Here is a 24,349-nt window from a genome sequence, read left to right as displayed (position 1 = left end):
GAAAGCATAAAATTTAGATTCCATGGAGTATAAGGGGATTTTACAGGTGGTCTGAGATGAAAGGTCCCTTTGAAAAAGGCTTTGGATAGCTTGTGTGACATAATGTTTAATCCTTCTAATGCAAGATGAAAATTAGAGATAGTGGCAAGTTGTACCCAAACTGTTGCTGCTGCAGCTCCTTTATTGAAAAGTATAGTCAAAAACTATAATATGGAGGAAATAGGGGCTTGGTAGGGATCAATGTTATTTTGAGAAGCCCATATAGAAAATATTCTCCATTTGCTAAGGTATAGCTTCCTAGTAGAGGGCTTATGATAAGATATCAATATATGCTGCATTTCATTTGAGAGGTTATGGAACCTGGCTATATTGGGAATTGGAGAAGCCAAGCTGTCAATTTCAGGGACTGAAGAGAGGGATGAAGAACCCCTGACAAATGCATCAGAAGATCTGGAACTGGGTCCAGAATCCAAGGCTCTTCCAACAGATGAAGTCGAAGGAAGGGGAACCAAATCTGATAAGGCCAATGAGGGGCTATTAGAATGATGGTCCTTTCCAGGGATTTTGCTTTCTGCAATACTTTGAGTATCAAGAGAATTGGTGGGAATGCATAGAGGAGACCCAGAGGTCAATTGTGTATGAGTGTGTCCCTTGGAGCTTCTCTTGGAGGGGGAATCAGAGCAAAGTAGCTTCTGCATTTTGTGTTTATGTGGTTGGCAAAAAGGTCACAGCAAGCCTGGCCCCACCTGTGGAAAATTCTCTCCACTAACTCTTTCTTGAGGGACCACTCATGAGGCAAAAAAATTGCCCTGCTCAGTTTGTCTGCTATCACGTTGGATTTCCCCAGGATGTGCATTGCTAACAGAAACTGCTGGGTGGATGTAGCCCACTGCCATACTCGTAGGGCCTCATGACAAAGGGGATAGGACCTGGTTCCTCCTTGTTTGTTCAAGTACCAGACCAGCAACATTTTGTCTGTCTGAATCACAATTGTTCCCAGAGGAAGAGAGTCCTGGAAGTACTGCAATGCCAAAAGTACCACCCTCATCTCTAGGACATTGATATGCAGATGTGTCTCCTGTTCAGTCCATGTGCCTTGGGCTGTTCTTCCCTGAAAATGCCCCCCCACCCTATCAGGGAAGCATCCGTGGTCACTGTGGCCGGTGGTGAGGGTAGGATAAAAGGACGACCTATCATTACATGAAGAGAGATCAACCACCACTGAAGAGCCTTTTTGCATGTGTTTGTGATCATTATGAGATGAGACATTGGAAGCTCTTGGTAAGACCATTGAGTGAATAACAGCCATTGCAGAATCTGCATGTGACCCAACAGTATCGCTAATATTGCAGCTGCCATCATGCCTAACAATCTTAGCACTTCTGATGCTGGAGTCTTGTCTTTGGATATGATATTGTGGACCTGCTGACGAAGTAGTAAAACTCTTTCTGCTGGAAGTCTCAAAGTGGTGGTGGTGGTATTCAATTCTGCGTCAATAAAAATGATATGTTACGATGGTAACAAGGCAGATTTTTCTGAATTTATTGTAATGCCCAGATGATTGCAGAGAGTGAGAGTGGTGTCCCTGGCTTGTATTAGCTGATGCCTGGTGGTGGCGGTGAGGAGCCAATCGTATAAGTACAGAAACACCTGGGATCCTAAATGCCTCAGGTGAGCTGTGATCACTGCCATACATTTGGTGAACATTCTGGGGGCTGTAGTGAGACCAAAGGGCAGGGCTAGAAACTGGTAATGATTGGCTCCCAGCCAGAAGTGCAGATGATCCCTGGATGGTCTGGCTATTTTTATATGGTAGTACGCATCCTGAAGATCTACCGAGCACAACCAGTTGTCTTTTCCTAAGAAGGGATGTATCAACTGAAGCGTGACCATCCGGAACTTCTCTTTCTTGACAGATTGGTTTAGTCTGTTGAAGTCCAAAATAGATGTCCAGTCCCCTGTCTTTTTTGGAACTAAAAAGAATTTTGAGTAAGTTTCGGATCCTGTCTGGTCTGCTGGGACTGGTTGGATGACTCTTTTTCTTAGCAATGTTTGGACCTCTACTGTTGCTTGTTCCCTGTAACTGGGTGGAACATCTGGGATTTTTGTTGTCAATGGAGGGGAGTAGTGAAAGGAATGAAGTATCCTCTGGAAACTATACTTTGTACCCAGTTGTCGTTTGTTATTTTGAGCTAGGGATCTAGATACAAAGATAAGCGACCCCCGACTGCCTCCAGGAGCACTGGTAGGGCTTCCCAAAGAACTGGTCTCTGTCACCCTGATTTTGTGGACCTCCCCCCCTGCCACAAGGGTGGCATCTTCCATTATTGCCCACTCCTCTGCCCCTGGAGGGTGGTTCGCCACGTGTGTCCAGAAAGGCTCCTTGGGCTTTTCGGAACCACATCTTTCCTCCCTTTTGACCCTTGGGGTAGGGTCTGGTAGGGGTGGAAAAATGGACTCCGACGGCAGACAGAGTCTTTCCTTCCTGCTTACACCTGGTCAAAGTTTCCTTAACTTTGGGCCCAAAAAGGGACTAGCCATCAAAACGGGTGTTGACAAAGGATGATTTAAAGGGCTCCATGAGGGAACACAAGCGCATCCAGGAATGTCTCCTAAGAGCAATTCCTGTACCTGCTGCCATACTCGCTCCATCAGCTGCATATAAAATGAGACGCATGGGTGAGTTCACTATGGAATTGCGGGTAGCAAGCTGGGAGGCGACTTTGTCTGAAGCTCCTGCAGCTACTGTACCCTGAAGAGTATCTCCAAGCTCTTTAAGGAGGTCTCTTTGAAGTCTCATAAAATGAGTGAGATAGTTCAGTGAATGCATGGCAAACGTCGCTGAACTGTATGTGCACTTCTGTATCTATCCATGATCCTAGAGTCTCTGTTAGGAGGATGGATAGATGAAGAAGTTTCTGACATTTGCTTTATGGTGGCTGCCGCCACCACCATGGCATCAACTGGGATTCCCTTGGTGAGGAAAGACTTTTCCTGGGGGGCATAAATAAATTTATTAGGCCTGCTAGGGACAGGCTCCATGGTGTCCAAAGACTTCCACGCCCTTCGGGAGACCAGCTCCATGAGCTCATCGAAGGGGGGAGACATCCAAGAGGTGGAGGTTTGAGACCCAAAAGCCTTCAGGAGAACTGAATCTTTTTCAGTAGGGTTGGTGGACTTCCATCCACCCCTCTGCCTAAGGAATTCTAATATCTCTGCAAATGAGATATCTTCAGAGGGGGACCATGGGGACCCTTCTGATTCATCTAAGTCAGTGTCAGACATGAGAGACTACTGTGGGGAGTCTAGGTGCTTCCTCTTACAAATTCTCTTCCTGGGAACCTCATCAGTGGGAACGTCTGGTGAAGTCTCAGAAGAGCAGGGGCCACCCAGTGGGGCTTCCTGAGACTCAGAGTCTCTATGCTTCGACAGGATCTGTGAGGCAGAAGTGGACACAGGTGCTTTTGGGGAGGAGGTAGTTGGACCTGAAGTTGTAGATGTTTTGGGAGACATCACTCTCCTCATGGCTTCAAAGGCACCTCTGCTCTGATGAGAAGAGACTGCTGGATCTGAGGAAACCATCGATCCCCTCAGCACCGGGACAGTGGGCTCTGAACCAGAGGTAGGAGCCGAGCTCATGTTAGCCGAAGCCCCGAGAGGCAAAGTCGGAACCAAGTCATTCCGACTATCCTCCCCGGACCCGACCAGAGAGTGTCGGTTCCTAGACTCCTCGATCGGCGCTGAGGAAGTCCGAATAAACAGAATCAATGGCACTGGAACAGGTATCGGTTCTGAAGGCTCGAAATTATCAGGTCTGACTCCAAAGGAACAGTATGGCTCGGAGGAGGAAATGAAGTTGATGGCAATACAGTCTTCAGTTCCGAAACCGCTTGGGTTGGAACCGATAAAAATTTTGCAAACGCCGGTGCTCGTAGCAACTTCTGCACCACATGATCCACATCCAAATCAGATAGGCTGATCGAGGACCGAGATGAATGGATAGATGGAGGCACTGATTGAAGAACTGGAGACTTTAGTACCTCAGACACCGGTTCCAGGACTGGGGACCGGCTACGAAAAGGCAAGATGCTCAGCTCCGAGAGTTGTGAAGCCGACATCGATGGTTTCTTGGATTTTTTTACTTCCGAAGAAGAGAAAGCCTTAGAAGACTTTGAAGACTTACTAGACTTATCCTGGTCACTCAAAGCTTCCTAAAAGGACAGTTTCGGAAGTCCTCTATCTATGAGCTTTCTTTTTCTCTCCTGAAGAACTTCGGAAGAAAAAGAATGGCAAATGGAGCAGCTTTCCTGTAGGTGCAAGGCTCCAAGACAATACACACAATTGGCATGACTATCTGTCACAGACATCTTCTGTCCACATTTTGGACACTTTTTAAAGCCTGACTTGGGATGCTTATCTCTATCCTGGTCAGCCATAATCAAAAATACAGTATCTAGAAAAATCTACTGTACTATAAAAAAGACTAGACACACCCAAAACTAGTTAAATAAGTCCTAAACAACTATGGGCTGAATATACTGTGACTAAACTGTCAGTATTGAAACACACACACACACACACTAACTACTTATTCAAACTACTCTAAATAAGCTATATATAATACAATATACTGTGACTAAACTGTCACTGATCAAAGCACACAAACCCACACTCTACTTATTTAATCTACTTTAAATATGACAGGCCTAATAGAAAAAAACGAAGGCCAGAAGAGAGCTATATATATATAATAAAAAGGCACACCAAAGGGAAATGGAATATTGCTATTAAGCTATAAAAGCTATAAGTATTAAAGACTAACTCGAATAGTAGAGAAATGACAATATTAGTTCGATAATATTAGAAAAGAAAACTGTACTGGCTCGAGCTATGCGAGGAACCTCCGATCTATTGCAGCGGCAAACTAGATCTGAGGTAACTCAAGGTGCATCATGGGATAAGGACTTGGCCTCAAGCTGTCTGAAGACCTCGAGCTTTGTAGAAGGCCGACTTGGAGCCGAGGATCGGCTCCAAACCCATCTGTAAGAATGAAAGGTGAGATAGAACAACTTCACATTATTAGTTTACTCAGTTAAAAAGTTAATACAACAACAAATTTTGGAGCAAGAAAACTAACAGAATTATTTAAACTAAGAAACTGTAATCTCTAGCATTGTTGACTGACTGCAGTCATCTAATACTGGAAGATCATGGATGTTGTGTTTACTCAGGGGCAGTTGAGAGGTAAGGGGACATGTCCATTTGTGTGTTTCAATATGTGCATGTGTATGAGGCAGTGAATGAGGGGGATGCCTGTGCTATAATGCAATGCATGGCCTGCCAATGGTGATTATCACATCAAATTGCTTGTTAACAAGTGAGGTAATCACTGAATGATTCATAGACCTTAAAATTAGCCAGTAATGAAGTTTTCCCTTATTGTGGCTAACGTGTCTATGAACTGTTGTTTTTTTGTGATGATATTAAAGGGCCCTTTTTGCCAGAGCCTTACCACTTGCAGCAGGGCTGTTTATGAATCCTGCCCAATATACAATAAAACCGCATTCTCCTGTATGCATTTTTTATAACAAACAAGTACAGGTAAAAAGTACTAGGTATATCTATATTTATCATATTAGGAGATGAACTGAGCAGGTCAATTATAGTCAAAAGAGTAGATAGCACAATAAATGTTTTATTAAGGTAATGTAATGTAGGCCTTAACTAAGAATAAGGTTGATGCAAGCACAAAGTTTTGTATGTGGCTGAGGAAAAAGGGAAACATTTACATTTCCAAATGTGTCCATAGTCAGCTTGGTAAATATGGGCATCTTGAGACAAGGTAGAAATTGTCTAATGTTCACAGAAGAGACAACCTTTTAATCATTTAAGAAACCAACACAGTATACAAGAGATGTACATACACAAGCTCTTTGGTGGCAAAAAATCTCTCTTACAGATAAGGTTGCCAAGAACTACAGCCAGTTCACACAGTGTCTACCACACACACATACCAACTTATGCTGAGGCACTATAAATTAATCTTCTCAAACATTGAAGACTTCCTAAGCCTACAAACGGCAACAGCTATCCTCAGCAAGCTGTAAAGCACACATACACCTACACCTACTCCCAATGGAACCCCGAGAATAAAACCCATAAGGCAAGCAAATACTTTACCCAGGACTTTTATCATAGGAGACTCCATTTTACAATACCCAGATGCCCCACTCACCAGACTAGACAAGGAAAAAATAATGGTTAGTTGCTTATCTGGAGCCAGGATCTGCCAGGTTATTCATGTACTCAAGTCAATAGGCACCAGTATGATTCTTTCATATTCCATGTGGGTGTAAATGACCCAAAACGTACTTCAATAATGGCACAGTGGTGCAGCAGTTTGCATTGTCACCTCACAGCAAGAAGTCCTCAGGTTTGATTCTCAGCTGGGGTGCCTTCTGTGTGGAGTCTGCATATCCTCCCTGTGTTTGTGTGGATTTCCTCCGGGTGCTCCAGTTTCCTCCCACTTTACAAAGACATACGTCTGGAGCATTTCTCCCCGGGCCTCTGCTGAAAATTGGCTTATTCCAAGTTGGACTTTCCCAGTAAACAAAATGTTAAATAAATAAAATAAAAATAAAATGGACTATATGAAGAGAGACATAATGAATCTCTCTTAATATTTGTCTCAGGCAGGTATGTGCCTTGTATTGAGCAGCATTCTACCATCACCAAGGAAGATGCCACAGTATGAACAAAAAATAATTGACTTTAACAGTTAGCTTAGTTTCTGATGTCATTCCAGGGAAATTCATTATTTGTCAGCATGGGAGGACATGGTTAATATACCATATTGTTTGCAAAGGATGGTCTGCTCCTATCCTCCCTGGGCTTCCAGATATTTGCTAAACTTTATCCACTCCCTTAGAGCCTTTTTTAGGCAATGACAAAATTGACAAAACTACCAGCAAATAAAACCCAAAGAATCCTATAGGTATTACTGCTCAATGCTAGGAGTCTTAACAAGAATCTCTCACACTACAAGCTCTCCTTACGCTGGAGAACACATACATCTGTGCCATAACAGAGACATGGTTTAAAGCCACAGAAGGTACTCCAGCAGTGCAAGGCTTCAGTGCCTTCCACACGTTTAGACCATCAGTCACACAGGGATTAAAGGTGGAGGTGTCTCGAGCTACATTAGCAACAAATATGCCTCTAGGTTGGTTATACAGGATGATTCTCTGGAAATCATCCACGTGCAAATCACCATGGATAAAGTCCCTTAGCATATACTAGCAAGCTTTAGGTCACCATCTGTGCCTCAAGAATCCCATAACTAATACCTAGACCTACTCAAGGCACTCACCACATAGCTAAATACCCTATTCATGGGAGGCTTTTTCTATAGACTATGAAACATACATTGCCTCCAACTTGCAGGCAGATTGTTTCATGGGCTTTATTAACACAAAGACCATTGACCAGGTAGTGCACACTCAATTGGTGGTTCAAACATACTGTACCTACTGTAGTACTCACGTCAATACCCCCACCCCATATCACATCCTCATTGGTGAAGTCTAATCTCAAGACAAATGAAGGGTTTTACTGCTTAATGCTAGGAAGTTAAACATGAAACTGCAATCTCTGGAAGCACTCCTCACCTTGGAGGATGCTGACATCTGTGCAGTTACCAAGACATTGTTCAAGGCTACTAAGAGAACCCCAGACATGCAAGGCTACAATGCCTTCCACATATTCAGACCTCAAAATGAGCATGAAGGAACAAAATGTGGAGGTGTATCCATCTTCATTTAAACCAAATACACTTCGAGACCGGTCAAACAGCATGACTCTCTCGAACTACTCCATGTCCAATTAACTATTGGGAAAGTACTATACCACATCATTGTTAGCAATAGATCCTCCACCATGAACCAGGATAAGCACACCACCTAACTTTATTTACTGGAATCCATCACCATACAGTCCAACACCTTAGTCATGGGAGATTTCAACTATCCTTCCATAGACTGGGGGACATATATGAGTGAAAACACACTCACCCAAAGGTTCCTGGACTTTGTTAACAAAAATGCTCTGGAACAGATAGTCCACACCCCCTCTATGGGGCTGTAATGTTCTGGACATAGTACTCAATATGGGGGTGGGGTCACTGTACTTCCTCATATGTGATGCCCTCCTTGGTTAGGTCAAACCACAAATCAGCCTCATTTGAAGTAATTACTGGGACTGACACCCTCACAGGAACAAAAATTATAAAAAACTTCACCAAAGCTAACTACAGCATACTAAGTGATGGTATAAAAAGCTTCATACTACCCACAATTGCAGACACCAATGATCACTATAGAGAAGTGTATGCAAATGCCCTGTACAAACACTTAAGCGATTACATGAACTCTGCTGTACCTGACCAAATCAAAACTAGGTCTTCCCATAAAAACAAGCCACTGTGATGGACTTCAAGTATAAATAAGTTATGTTGTCCAAAAGCAAGATGGATATCACAATGTAGAGGAAGAGTTCCTTCCTAAGCCTAAACAGGAAAATCAGAAATCTTCTAAAGTCTTCTAAAGCAAATTATGAAATTAAAATCATATCCCTAGCCAAGGATAATCATAAGGCATTCTTTAACTATGTCAGAAGTCCAAAAGGGAATGCCCAGCTATGTGCTGAACTGGTTGTAGATGGGATCACTCATACTACACTGGAAGATATCCCCAACCTGCTAACTGACAGGTTCAGTGCAAACTTCACCCCCCTATCCCTACCTACCATAACCCAAACCGTACCTGACACCAGTCCTCTGCCTAGTATCTCTAGAGAACAGGTCATCTCTGCACTCGCCAAGGCCAAAAACATGGCCTCAGTGGGACCAGATAATATCCCAGGTTGTTTACTAAACAATCTAAAACAAGACCTAGTGGACCCACTTGGTGTTCTCTTTAATCATAGCTTGAGAACTGGCTATGTTCCTGCAGACTGGAAAACAGCAAGAGTAATCCCCCTGCACAAGCGGGGCCACCAACTAACCCTGGGAACTAGACCCATACGTTTAACCAGCCTCTTCTGCAAGGCCATGGAAAGAATTATCATGGATCTTATCAACAAGGACATAGGCAACTTCCGAATGATGGACCCAACCCAGTTTGGCTTTGTCAATGGTAGATGATGCTTATTAAACTTGGTAGACTTCTTTGAGAATGTCACCAAAGCCATGGATGAAGGTAAGACCATGCACACACCCTATCTTGACCTTGCCAAGGGTTTTGACACAATTCCCCACTCTGGCATCATTGAAAAACTCTCCCACATAGGGATTAACCCTTACATTGCTATATGGGTAGCCAATTGGCTCACCAACAGAACACACACTATCAAAATTGGTAACTCCATCTCCACCAGTAGATCCATCATCAGTAGAGTACCCCAGGGGGTCTGTGCTGGACAACTTGCTGTTTGGCATCTGTTTCTACGAATTCCAGTAGATGGCCTTTGGCTCATCAAGTTTGCTGATGATTGCAAACTAGGAGCAATCATTGAGTCCCCCAACAATGTCAACATATTACAAGAAGGGCTAACAAAGACAAATGACTGGTGCCAAAGCCATGATCTAACCCTAAATGCAAAAAAATGCATTATTATTCTCTTTGACAAAACAGAATTCCCTACAAATTACAATATTGACAGCATCTCCCCCCAGTTCCAACCCAGTGGTGTGAGACTTAGGAACACAGGTTGATAGCAATCTGAACTTTGACCACCAAGTTCTACACAGTGCACCGCATAAGCAAGGACATAGCATTCAGGTCAAGGGATGTTATAACTCCACTGTACTTGACTCTCATCAGACCACTGACAGAATATAATGCACCCTTTTGCATGTACCTCACCAGACACCTGCAGCAGCTGGAGAGACCTCAGAGGTTTCTCACTAAGAAAATACAGAGACTCCAAACCATGACCTATGTGGACAGGCTGAAAGCCCTGTCACTTTGCTCTGTATCTTATAGGCTGCTGACAAGTGATTTGTGCCAGGCCTATAGGGCAATCTCCAGTGAACCCTAATAGAAATGGTGCACATCCACAAGTCAAATGGCTCAAGAGTCACTCACTCTAAGAATCTCAACCTAGTTTTTGACATTAACAGATCATGCTGGACAGACAGATATGTCTCCCAGAGGTGGCTGCTTCTCTGGAATAGACTCATTACTCATGTAAAAAAGAGCTCCTCATTGACCCTGTTCAAATGCAATGTAGATAATTGGATGAGAGAGACTGCAAATTCACCTTTGGGTTAGCACCCATGTCCCTCATTGACAGGGATAGCTGGTGTTGATCACAGACCCACTCTGTTCATAAATTAGTTCTGTGAACTTCCCTAAAAACAAATGGGGATAGTTGTGATTAACATGGGTAGCTTGTAAAGGCTGTAGGACCACTAGCCTAGTAACCTTCTATGAACCTATGAAGTCAGATCACAAAGCTGTCTCCTTCAAAATAAAAATCAACATGGAAAAAACAGAAAAACTTGTAAGAGGAACTGTTCTAAAGCAAACTACATCCTATTCAGTGACAGTTTGTCAAAATTTAATGGCTCTCTGAACCTGAAGTTCACAGCAACCCATGCAGAATTATTCATGGAAACCTGTACAACCATGTAAATGGCTGCACAGAGGCTGATGTATCTACCAGAAGTAAGCCCAAAACAAACCCCAAAAACAAACCACAATGATGGAATCCTAACCTTATCTGGTTATATAACAAAAGGAAAAGAAGTCATGGCCAAAATCAGTAGGATCAATTCTCATAATGGCAAGAGTTCACCAATTAAACTAAACAGAATACTAAGATGACTAATTAAATGCAACAAGGCCAATTACAAGGTCAAGATAGCTTTTCAGACTAAAGACAACCGCATCATTTTTCCCCCATGATACTAACATCCTGCAATAGGGTCTAACATAAATAAATGGTTGGTGCAAAGCCTTGGATTAAAACTTAATACCAAGAAGCATTATAGTGCCTTTTTGGAAAAAGTCCATCCAGGTTAATTATTCCACCAATAAGACACCCCTAAGAGTTGATTCTGTAGTTAGGGATCTGGGAACATATGTAGACAATGATCTGACCTTTGACCAACACATAGCCAAGGTAGTGAGAAAATCATTCTATGTTGCCCACCTTATAAGTAATGGTAAAGCATCCAGGTCCACATAAGTTATACAACCCTTTATTCAGTCCTTATCCATCCCATCATTGAGTACCTTGCCTTCGGCGTGTGCCTCACCAAGAGAATCCATGGTATTAACACATTGTCCTAAACAGATCATTTTAAAGTCCTATCTCTGTACTCAGCCTCCTACAGGTTACTGAGAGGTGATCTATCCTTGGCATGTAAGGCATGTGATCCAGCCCTGGAGAAACTTTTGCACATCCACAAAATGAATAGCACTAGAAATACTAAATCCAGGGAATTAAACTTTGCTTATGACATAAATAGAACACATTGGTGAGGCAGATATGTGTCTCAAAAGATTCCACACTCTGGCATAGGCTCCCCATCCATATGAAGCAGAGTCTTTCCCTAACCCTATTTAAATATAACCTTGACCTTGATGGGAAATCAAAAATTCACCCTCTGTATGGCCCCCATGTCTCTGTTAAACAGAAGTTAACAGTAAATATTCCCTAGCCTTTCTTCAGGTGGGGGCTACAGGATACCACATGATCAGATGATCTTCTCATATTAGTCCCTTGTTGCTTGGCCCTGGAGTAGAGGGCAGTCTCTATCAGTCTCAGAGTGGACCTTTCCTACCCCCATCTGAATTGATCAGAAGTGCTGATGAGAGATACTTTACAGAAACATACAGTAGCCCACCTCAGCTTTTTCACAGTACAAAGAAAATGCCCCCACCCAAAAAAGAGTTAGACAACTTTGAAAGTAGTGCTCCTTGCTAGAAGGCTGTGGAAGAGGAGGTAAGAATGAACCCTTCTTGATTTATTTCAACAACTATTTAGTCATGTGTTACCTAAAGAAGGAAGATGGTATGTGCTTATTCCACATGTGCAAAAAGTTGTTGCAGGTCTGGTAAATGGTCACAAATGGGTATCACTGTCTCAGACATTCATAGCCTGAGGATGTGAACATTCTGCTAGACTCCTGGAGTTCAGAACTTCAAAGTGTTCTCTATTTAAAGTCTTCTGGGAGTAGGGCATCTGGAACTCTTTCAAATAAGTGAAATGTTTGCTGTGTATGGCTAGATTAACCAACAAGAGAACTTTAAAGTTAATGCAAGACTTGACTGGAAGCAAGTTCCACACAACCATTATAATATGTTGGTAATGTGAAGTACCAGTAAGTAACCAGGAGTGGAATTCTACATTAGCTGTAGATAATCCAGCTGTATGTCTGGAAGTCATAAGTAAATGGAACTGCAGTATTCAAGATGAGATGAGACCAAGGCATGCACTACCACTCTAAAGCCCTCGGTCAAAAATAAAAGCCTGCTGCATAAAATATTCCACAAGTGGAAACAAGATGACAGCAGAAGACACCTGGTCCCCTATGTATCACTCTGCTAATGAAAACACCACCAAGATACAAGAAAAAAATTGCTGTTCCACAAAAAAAAAAAAAAAAATCTTAAAACAGTATATAATCACCTTGTACTTAAACTCCAGTTCTGCGATGTAGATAGTGATGATGACTGGGATTAAAATTGGGAAGCTTGATTGTCTAAGAGTGATGCAAATGGCCATGGCTACCAAAGTTTTAGAAAATCACAGTTCATCCAAGTTTATATGCTTTCCAAGTTCCTGCCAAAAGAATTCATAACATACAAATCATCTTGAGAGCAGTGAGTTCTTCTAATGGAAGTGCATGTATGGACAATAATAAAGATTCCAAAATCCTTTCCTGTGGGCTACCAGAGGTGAAACCATGGGGGAAAATGAATGAATACTATAAACTACCTATTGGGCACCCACAGATGAATAGAAAACAAACTAATCCACGATATTAACACAACCCCAAAGTAAGTCCATAGATTATCTAATAAAATTTTTTGCCCCCTGTATCAAATGCTGAAAAGAGAACAAGAAGACCAATAATAGATTAGTTGCATTGATCTCTAGCCTTGAGGAGGTCATCCATGAACCTGGTAGGGACTGTCTCAATACTTTACCTGATGCAGAAGCTAGACTGGAATGGGTGATAAGCTCTTTATTCCTGCAGGATTAAGTCAAGTTGTATATAAATAACTTTTTCAGTATCATTACCAGTTAAGGAAATGTTACAGATCACACAGTAATTACTAAGATTACCCAAATCAAGTGCTGATTCCTTTAGAGCAGGGTCACCAAGACTTCTTTCAAAACAAACAGAAGGTCACTTTTATTCAATGATAAATGGAAAATCTGATAAAGCATAGATTAGTAGGGTCTATATTGAATCAGCGAATGCTTAAAAAAGCGAACACTGATTCATCTACCCTATTTCAGGAGTTTGCCATTTCCTCCACTGTGGTGCAATCTCGGAGTTGGTATATTTAAGTAGGGGGGTGGGCTTTGCCCCCCACATTATATACTGTTTTAAGATTTTTTTTTTTTTTTTTTTGTGGAACAGCGATTTTTTTTCCCTGGGAAAAAAATCACTGTTCCGAGTGTTCGGGATTGTAAACTTTTGCTTAAATAGGGTCGATGAATCAGCGTTCGCTTTTTTAAGCGTTTACTGATTCAATATAGACTCGATTAGTAGTACATCAAGGTAGACAAAACCTTGCAGGGCATGGGTCTATACTGCACATAACAGTTCACATGCTTAAAATAAAAGAGATAAGGTCATTGAAATCAGGCATCTATAACTCACAGCAAATCCAAAGCAGAATCTCAGTCCAGATAAAGCAGTGTTCCTCTGAACTTATTTTTGGGAGAGAATACTTCTGCCATTGATGTTAGCATAGCTGTGCAGAACCAAATAGCTAATTCACATTCTTCAGAGCAAAGTATCTGACAGGATGTAAAGCAGGCCAGTTTGATGAGCCTGTCCGCCATTCAGAAAAGCATAGCTAGTTAATTCAATGCATAGTAGATCTTTCTAAACAGGAACACTGCCTTTGCACAAGAGATTTCAGCATCATAAACAACCCAGTTCTTATCAGGCCTACGCTTGTCATCAGAGTGAGCAGACAACCTCCACTTATGCTGAGGCTTCTGCTCCATCTTTCTCATGCTACAGAGCTCAGTGTCAAACCATGGCTCACAAGACACAAGATGTACAAGGAACACACAAGATGGGATCAGAAGATCCAGAGATGACTGTACAGTATAGTCTTGTTATAGGCTACAAGGGAAAGGCTTCCTATTGAAATGATGGCATTCGGCAGCCAAAAAAAAAACTTCCATTTTTCTTTAAACTTCTTTTTGAGGGGGGGGGCCCATACCACCATACCCTCCAACTTATATATACTAACTCCAAGATCGCTGTACCTCAGAGAAAAGGCATCTTGGACTTACTTTATGTAAGTCCGTTCTTTTGGCTGTTCAGTCTCTGCTTTTCGGGACTCACTGTAATGGATCCCGATATTTCAAATGGTAACCAGGAAAAGATCTGGTACACTAGCATCAGGCATTTAAAAGAACTAGTAAAAGATAGAAGTAAATTTATCAACAATAACAGTTGTTTGTATCTTGTACTCCAGAGAGGGATGAGTTATCACCTCCAAGCAAACCTTCTGTAAGAGGATGGCATTGCTATTAAGTGACTAATACCCTTTCTGAAAATGCTACTGTCAAAGACCAAGTCACCAGAGATGTGGCTTCTTCCAGTACTCACTTTAACAATGTCTTCACTGGTGCCATGGCCAACTCCTTCAATGGTTCATACCTTAGCATTATCATTTGTATAAGGACTGTAGCAGTCAGGCCTTTTCTAATGCAAGATTACTTCATGAGATGGCCTTTTGAGCTTTCACATTTAGGGTTCTCCTCTGGCTGCTGCCTTCAGGGAGGATTTCATACTGTTCTTCCCTTTCATAAAGCCTCTGAGAACGATCTCTAGTTCCTGATGTAACATGTGTATTTACCATATCAGTTGATATGAGGGGCTCTCCTCAATGTGTTCAAATTATTATCCCTTTGCCCTACTGTGCCTAGAAAGCCTTTCTCTCTCTCTCATGGCTGCTTTTGGAGAACCCTTTAAGCCAGGCAAGTATTTATTCATAGCTTTGTGCAATGTATCCTAATTTATTATGTTAGTGATTAACATAATGTGCTCACTCTGTGGTTGGAAGACAGCTGTCAGGTGCAGAGGCTATAGATAGTCTTCTTGTAGAGCATGTGATATCACAGCATTTGACACTGGAGGGCATACATACTCCCCTCCTCTGAATGCAGGAGCTTCAAAGAAAAATATCCAGGCTGAAGGCAGCAGATTATATCCCAGTCATAGGCTCACCAGGGAGGACCCACTCACAGATCAAATAATGTGAGTACATATTTATTTTCCTTTTCATGGAAAGTGTGACAAAACACTAAATGTCTTAACTCCCCTTTACTCTTATCTCATCAGACCCATTACTAAATATAATGCACCTTTTGGCATATATTTGTCTAAACATATGACTCAATTTGAGAGGACACAGAGGTTCATAACTAAAAAAAAAATCAGTGGCCTCAAAAATCCTATCAGGGCAGACTGGCAGCCCTCTTTCTGTAATTAGTCTCCTGTTGACTCCTCCATGGAGATCTGTATCTAGCCTTTCGAGTCATGAAAGCTCCATCCCTCTTATTCCTTCACAGAGCAAATGGTACCTCAAATACCCATATAAAGGAACTAAATCTTTATCAGCAGATAACTGTGGTTAAGATCCATATCTGAATGTATCCATTACCTCTGGAACAAACTTCCACAATATGTCAGAGTAGCATCCTTGCCATTTTTAAGGTACACTAAGCTATCAGGATGGGCAGCCTCAAGTTCTCTACCACTCTATCTTGTCTTGCCATCATTGAGGCTAAAGAGAACTTGTGAATAGGAATTCTTGGCTGAGCTTGGAAAGAACTGCAAACTGATTGCTTATGAACCTAAACGTTTTTAGAAGTACTACTGAGATTCTTAAAAAAGTCAACAAAACAAATGGAAAACAAAAATTAACTAATTTAACTAAGTAAGCGACCAATCTTATTAACTAGCTAATTAAATCTGAATATACCAAGTAAATGTAAACCAAGAAGATAAATATACAAAACGGCTGCTCGTTGGTCCCAGTAAGTTGGTGTGAACCACAAATTTACTGTAAAGTACTCAAAGGAATAATATTGTTTATAAAAACTGAAATGCTGGAAAGGTTTTTAACGCTATTTTTAATAAAAAATAAAAGCGTTTTCGCTCCAGACACAGCTGAAGCTTCCTCAGAAAGCAAATTCAAATGGAACCGCCAAAAATCACTTTTATAGTCACGTCATCCCACGTAGACTAATTAATTAAAAACTAAAAGGTACAGCAAAAAATAAATTCCTGATCTAAAATAACAGTTACAAATACCGTAAGTCAGTCACATCTAGTATATAACAGTCATACTACATATCAATAGTGTCATATTCAGTAAGATTTATGTTTGTTTACAATATATAAAAGTAATGACTCATAAATTAGTGTCAAATAAAACATAAGATATTATAAAATGATATATAATAATATCAGGTAAATCCTCATGTCACCTAGTTAGTTCTACTAAGATATAAATAATCTATATCTCTAATACTAGTAGTGCGAATAAAAAACAGGTGTAACACTTATTTTATCATCATACAATTATGTGCTATGTTAACATGTAACTAAGTTAAAACCTATCTCCTGTAATTTCTCATTTTTAAAATACAAGAGATGTTACAGTGGTCATTCAATCCTGGGAAATTAAACGAGTTTAGCATCAATTGCCATTCTAACTCGCAAACTTCAAGAAGTAACGGGACGGGACCACCCCTTGTTGAATACTCTACCTCATCTATAGCCATAAAAAAAAGCTGTGGCCTAGATTTTTCATACAGTGTTTCGCCAAGGCATTCTCTATTTTGTTTTTCTTAACTGCATATAAATGTTCGTAGATTCTGTCTCAGAATCTACGATCAGTTTTCCCAATGTAAAATGCCTCACAGCAGTTACACTGAGCTAAGTATACTATAAATCTAGATTCACAGTTTAATCTATGGTGGATGTGGTATTTTTTGTTCCTAATTAAAAAAGAATTTGCAACTTTAACTTCTTTACAGTAGTTACAAAATCCACACTGAAAACATCCTTTCAGTCTTGTGGTACTAGTTAAAATATTGTTCCTTTCGAGTATAGCTTTCAAATGACATCCTCGTTTATACACAAACCTTGGTCTATCCCCAAGTTTTTCAAATAGTTCTTCATTATTCAATACATAGTACCAGTTCTTAGTTAAAATGTATTGAATGTTCCCAGAATCCATATTAAACGTTGAAATAAAGCTGGTGGGAAAGTGTTTACATGTTTCAGCACTAACTGTGCCAAAGTTGCTGTTCTCCTCAAAGCTGTTCTGTCTTATTGTTACATTAATAGTATCACTTAGTGTTATTGGATTACTACGTCTTAATAAGGGAGGGTAGAGACCATTTGAACGTTTAAATTCAATTTCATCCATTAATTCAGTAAACATAGACAACGGGTATTCTCTATTCATAAACATTTCCTTAAAGTTGTTACATTCGTTTAAGAAGGCTGTTTCACGGCTACACATCCTAGCAGCCCTTATAATTTGGCCTTTTATAATGGCTCTTTTTTGTTTGTACGGGTGTGCGCTGCTGAAATGTAGAAAAGAGTTACAATATGTTGATTTCCTATGTATGGTGGAAAAGTATTCTAAATTTGTTAAGTCTTTATATAATTTTATATCTAAGTAATCAGTCTCAGTATCTGAAAAGTTGAATGTGAACTTCAGGAAAGTTGTGGTCTCATTAAGGGAATTAACTAGTAGTCTAGCTGATTCAATGTTCCCTTTAAATAATATAAAGACATCATCCAAATACCTAGTGTAATATTTGATGTGATTCATGATGTCAGTGTTGGAAAATATAAACCTACGCTCCCAATATGCCATAAAAAGGTTAGCGACGCTGGCACCACATTGTGACCCCATCGCTATACCTTGTTTTTGTAGATAGAATTTTCCATTAAAAGTAAAATGGTTTGATGCCAAAATAATGTCTAGTAATTCTGAGACTGTGTCTATCTCATTTTGGGTAGCTTTTAAGTCAATTAACATCAACGTGATCCATTCTGTCGCTTATAAGTGAGGAATAGATGTATATAAATCTACCACATCAATCGTCAGAAAGTTATATGAAATATCAAATTCGATGTTGCTAATGTTTTCAAGAAACGTCCAGGAATCTTTACAAATTCCTGGTAGGAGTTTCAGATATTTTGCCAAAATAATCTCCACTAATTGTGCACAAGGGTATGTTATAGAAAGACGGCTATCTATTAGAGCTCGAAGTGGTGGATTGGTAATATCCTTGTGTATTTTCGGGATACCGAAAATTACTGGGTTTTTTGGCATTGAAATGTCTATGTAGTTATAAGTGTCTAGATCAATTTTTCCACTGATGAATAAATCCTTAAAGTAACCTCTGATTCTTGATTGTGATATGTTAATTTCATTCAACGATGACATAGTATATGCTGGGCTATTCAAAACCAATTCCATCTTTTCTATATAATCATGATTATCTAGTATAACTAACCCACCTCCTTTGTCCGGTTTTACTACTCGGACTGCTGACGAACTTAAAAATTTCAGACTTGTAAATTGTTCATCTGTAACATTGTGTTGTAATTGTTTATTCAAAAACCTATTATTTTGGTACATTTGACGAATGTCCAATTCACAAACATTCTCAAAAAGTGCTAAATTAGCATGTAAAGGTGGGTTAAAAGTACTGGCTAGCTTCAACTTAGGTACATTGCCAAAATCCTTATTACTAAACATAAGGTCCAAATTTAACTTGCGAACATAACATTTCAGGTCGATTAAAGTTTTTGCTATGTTACATTGTTTCGTTGGAACAAAAGTATTCCCTAGTGCTAATAATTCAATTAGACAAGGGTCCAACGTGACACTGGAAAAATTGTAAATAGTAAAGTCCCCTTTATGGTTAGTTAGTAATGTTAACTTGTTGTTGATGTCGATGATGACACTGATGATTTTGTTCAAGTCCCCAGACGAAGCAACAGAATAAGGGCAAACAACAACAAAAATGGCCCTCAGCATCAAGGTAATAATTACACCTACAACCAACATAACAATGAAAATAACGGCCGTTTTTTAGGGGCACGGAACTCGAAGTTCCAGCAGAAAAACAAGAACAATTTTCGGAACTAGAGACCCCCCTGGAGGACCATAACAGCTTGCAACACAACAACAAGTTAACATTACTAACTAACCGTAAAGGGGACTTTACTATTTACAATTTTTCCAGTGTCACGTTGGACCCTTGTCTAATTGAATTATTAGCACTAGGGAATACTTTTGTTCCAACGAAACAATGTAACATAGCAAAAACTTTAATCAACCTGAAATGTTATGTTCGCAAGTTAAATTTGGACCTTATGTTTAGTAATAAGGATTTTGGCAATGTACCTAAGTTGAAGCTAGCCAGTACTTTTAACCCACCTTTACATGCTAATTTAGCACTTTTTGAGAATGTTTGTGAATTGGACATTCGTCAAATGTACCAAAATAATAGGTTTTTGAATAAACGATTACAACACAATGTTACAGACGAACAACTTACAAGTCTGAAATTTTTAAGTTCGTCAGCAGTCCAAGTAGTAAAAGGAGGTGGGTTAGTTATACTAGATAATCATGATTATATAGAAAAGATGGAATTGGTTTTGAATAGCCCAGCATATACTATGTCATCGTTGAATGAAATTAACATATCACAATCAAGAATCAGAGGTTACTTTAAGGATTTATTCATCAGTGGAAAAATTGATCTAGACACTTATAACTACATAGACATTTCAATGCCAAAAAACCCAGTAATTTTCGGTATCCCGAAAATACACAAGGATATTACCAATCCACCACTTCGAGCTCTAATAGATAGCCATCTTTCTATAACATACCCTTGTGCACAATTAGTGGAGATTATTTTAGCAAAATATCTGAAACTCCTACCAGGAATTTGTAAAGATTCCTGGACATTTCTTGAAAACATTAGCAACATCGAATTTGATATTTCATATAACTTTCTGACGATTGATGTGGTAGATTTATATACATCTATTCCTCACTTAGAAGCGACAGAATGGATCACGTTGATGTTAATTGACTTAAAAGCTACCCAAAATGAGATAGACACAGTCTCAGAATTACTAGACATTATTTTGACATCAAACCATTTTACTTTTAATGGAAAATTTTATCTACAAAAACAAGGTATAGCGATGGGGTCACCATGTGGTGCCAGCGTCGCTAACCTTTTTATGGCATATTGGGAGCGTAAGTTTATATTTTCCAACACTGACATCATGAATCACATCAAATATTACACTAGGTATTTGGATGATGTCTTTATATTATTTAATGGGAGCATTGAATCAGCTAGACTACTAGTTGATTCCCTTAACGAGACCACAACTTTCCTGAAGTTCACATTCAACTTTTCAGATACTGAGACTGATTACTTAGATTTAAAATTATATAAAGACTTAACAAATTTAGAATACTTTTCCACCATACATAGGAAATCAACATATTGTAACTCTTTTCTACATTTCAGCAGCGCACACCCATACAAACAAAAAAAAGCCATTATAAAAGGCCGAATTATAAGGGCTGCTAGGATGTGTAGCCGTGAAACAGCCTTCTTAAACGAAATGTAACAACTTAAAGGAAATGTTTATGAATAGAGAATACCTGTTGTCTATGTTTACTGAATTAATGGATGAAATTTAATTTAAACGTTCAAATGGTCTCTACCCTCCCTTATTAAGACGTAGTAATCCAATAACACTAAGTGATACTATTAATGTAACAATAAGACAGAACAGCTTTGAGGAGAACAGCAACTTTGGCACAGTTAGTGCTGAAACATGTAAACACTTTCCCACCAGCTTTATTTCAACGTTTAATATGGATTCTGGGAACATTCAATACATTTTAACTAAGAACTGGTACTATGTATTGAATAATGAAGAACTATTTGAAAAACTTGGGGATAGACCAAGGTTCGTGTATAAACGAGGATGTAATTTGAAAGCTATACTCGAAAGGAACAATATTTTAACTAGTACCACAAGACTGAAAGGATGTTTTCAGTGTGGATTTTGTAACTACTGTAAAGAAGTTAAAGTTGCAAATTCTTTTTTAATTAGGAACAAAAAATACCACATCCACCATAGATTAAACTGTGAATCTAGATCTATAGTATACTTAGCTCAGTGTAACTGCTGTGAGGCATTTTACATTGGGAAAACTGATCGTAGATTCTGAGACAGAATCTACGAACATTTATATGCACTTAAGAAAAACAAAATCGAGAATGCCTTGGTGAAACACTGTATGAAAAATCTAGGCCACAGCTTTTATTTTATGGCTATAGATGAGGTAGCGTATTCAACAAGGGGTGGTCCCGTCCCGTTACTTCTTGAAGTTTGCGAGTTAGAATGGCAATTGATGCTAAACTCGTTTAATTTCCCAGGATTGAATGACCACTGTAACATATTTTGTATTTTAAAAATGAGAAATTACAGGAGATAGGTTTTAACTTAGTTACATGTTAACATAGCACATAATTGTATGATGATAAAATAAGTGTTACACCTGTTTTTTATTCGCACTACTAGTATTAGAGATATAGATTATTTATATCTTAGTAGAACTAACTAGGTGACATGAGGATTTACCTGATATTATTATATATCATTTTATAATATCTTATGTTTTATTTGACACTAATTTATGAGTCATTACTTTTATATATTGTAAACAAACATAAATCTTACTGAATATGACACTATTGATATGTAGTATGACTGTTATATACTAGATGTGACTGACTTACGGTATTTGTAACTGTTATTTTAGATCAGGAATTTATTTTTTGCTGTACCTTTTAGTTTTTAATTAATTAGTCTACGTGGGATGACGTGACTATAAAAGTGATTTTTGGCGGTTCCATTTGAATTTGCTTTCTGAGGAAGCTTCAGCTGTGTCTGGAGCGAAAACACTTTTATTTTTTATTAAAAATAGCGTTAAAAACCTTTCCAGCATTTCAGTTTTTATAAACAATATTATTCCTTTGAGTACTTTACAGTAAATTTGTGGTTCACACCAACTTACTGGGACCAACGAGCAGCCGTTTTGTATATAAATCTGAATATAATTAATTTGAGCTCAAGATTTTACAGCTGATCCAGATTTTTTTTCTGCAGAGACAACAGGATAAATGCTTCAGATACAAAAACAGTCAGCAGTCTTATGAAAGCATTAAAATTATGATTTAAAATATGCAATCTATTTTACAAGAATGTTGTATACCAGATGACTGTAGCAATCAGAAAACAAGGCAGATCTTCCTTAAGTACGTACTGGGTATGTACTAGGCAAAGCTCCTAATAACTATAGACTATGAGTCTAACTCTTCTTGATTGGAAAAAAATGAATTTTTTCATTCAGAATGCATTTTGCTTGCTAACATACTGCACATCAGCTTTTGATTTTAATTAAAGGCTTTACTGTGCAATAAACACTGCTGTAGATACACCTGGCTGACATCACCTGCAGTTTACTCTTTGGTCCACTACCAAGCAATGACCCATGAAAAGACTAACACTCTGAGCTGCACTTTATAAAATAACATGCAATTTCATTTACTAGAGTTCTCTCTTCAAAGAAGACATCACTTTAAAGTGTAAAAAAACTTTCTCCCCAGTAGCCATGTCTAGAAATGTCAAACATTAATTGACAGCACTGCTGGATTCAGCAGTAGGTACCTGGATGTTGCTCACTAGTGTATTATTCCCCTCTAGAGTAATGATGTCTACTGTTTATGCTGGCACCAGAGGGCAGTTGGGCACTTTAGAATTACCACCACCTCCCTTTCATTGAAGGAATGCACTTTGGCAGGTAGTCAGCCCTTTTCAGTCCAAATGATCAAATAATCAAGGCTTATTGCCAAACCTGTGTTACCAGTGGCACAGATAGATGCACTGTCTCTGAACCAAAGAACTAATTATTAAATCCTAATTTATTTATTTTATTATGTGTATTGTATATTTGCCTCTGTAGTTTTCACAGGTGGCATCTGAGAAGTAGTCTATTTTATATCAAACGTACCTACTCAGTGAGCAAAAATAAATAATATGCAACAATATCACAGCTAAGTAATTTAAGCAACCCCTGAAAAAGCCTTGATAGTATCATCTTGCCATAAACAATAAAACACAAATTTCAAGTCTGTAAGTAAAGAATATTGTTTTCATTATTTTTTCACATGGTGTACTCTACACACATAAATCTGCCTTGGAATAAATTGAAAGAAAGTACGCCTGGAATTTTGATACACTAACAATTCTTTTAGATACTCATGTATTTGACTTCTGGAAAATTAGTTCAGAACTGTTTTTTTTAGCAATGCTGCCCTCATTAAACAGATGAGTTATGGGCTCTCCTTGAATTCCTTTTCTTTCTGAATTCCTTCTGATATGACTGACCAAGTTTCCCCTTCCAGCTGCCAAAAGTATATATTTTGTTTTTTTGCATTAGACGGGAAGATATTTTCATGTATTTTAGTAATACAAACATACTCTTGGTATGTTCTTATCTATGCAATAACTACAGATAGAAGCAAAGATACATAATTAAAAATCTTATAAGTACTATGCAATATTCCGAGCAAAAATGTGTATATAGGTATAACCAGGGAAATAGTACAATGAGGAATTTAAAGAGGAAAAGTATGCAAGTATGCACTTGCAAAATCTCTGACTGAATAGAGCTCACAGGAAAAAAATCTCTTAATTATTTAATGTTCCACATAAAATCCAGATTGTGCAGCAAAGGAGGTAAACAGGGTAAATAAATATCTGAAATATATTTTTATTTATACTTAACAAAGAGCAATGCACATACCACTCAACTGTACAGATTTTTGCCTCATATTTTTGGTCCGTTTATCATAAAATTGTGTTTTTCTGGCAAATTGTTGGCAAATTACTGAGGGTTGAAGTCAAAAAATAATAATAGATATTTGAGTGTCAGATTTCAGACCTTTCAGAAAATTAATT

The sequence above is a fragment of the Protopterus annectens genome, chromosome 14.part0, assembly GCF_019279795.1.
Source record: "Protopterus annectens isolate FY-2018-M chromosome 14.part0, PAN1.0, whole genome shotgun sequence".
In the NCBI taxonomy this organism is placed as follows: domain Eukaryota; kingdom Metazoa; phylum Chordata; order Ceratodontiformes; family Protopteridae; genus Protopterus; species Protopterus annectens.
The sequence above is the reverse complement of the archived record's forward strand: the minus strand, read 5'-3'. Positions refer to the sequence as shown.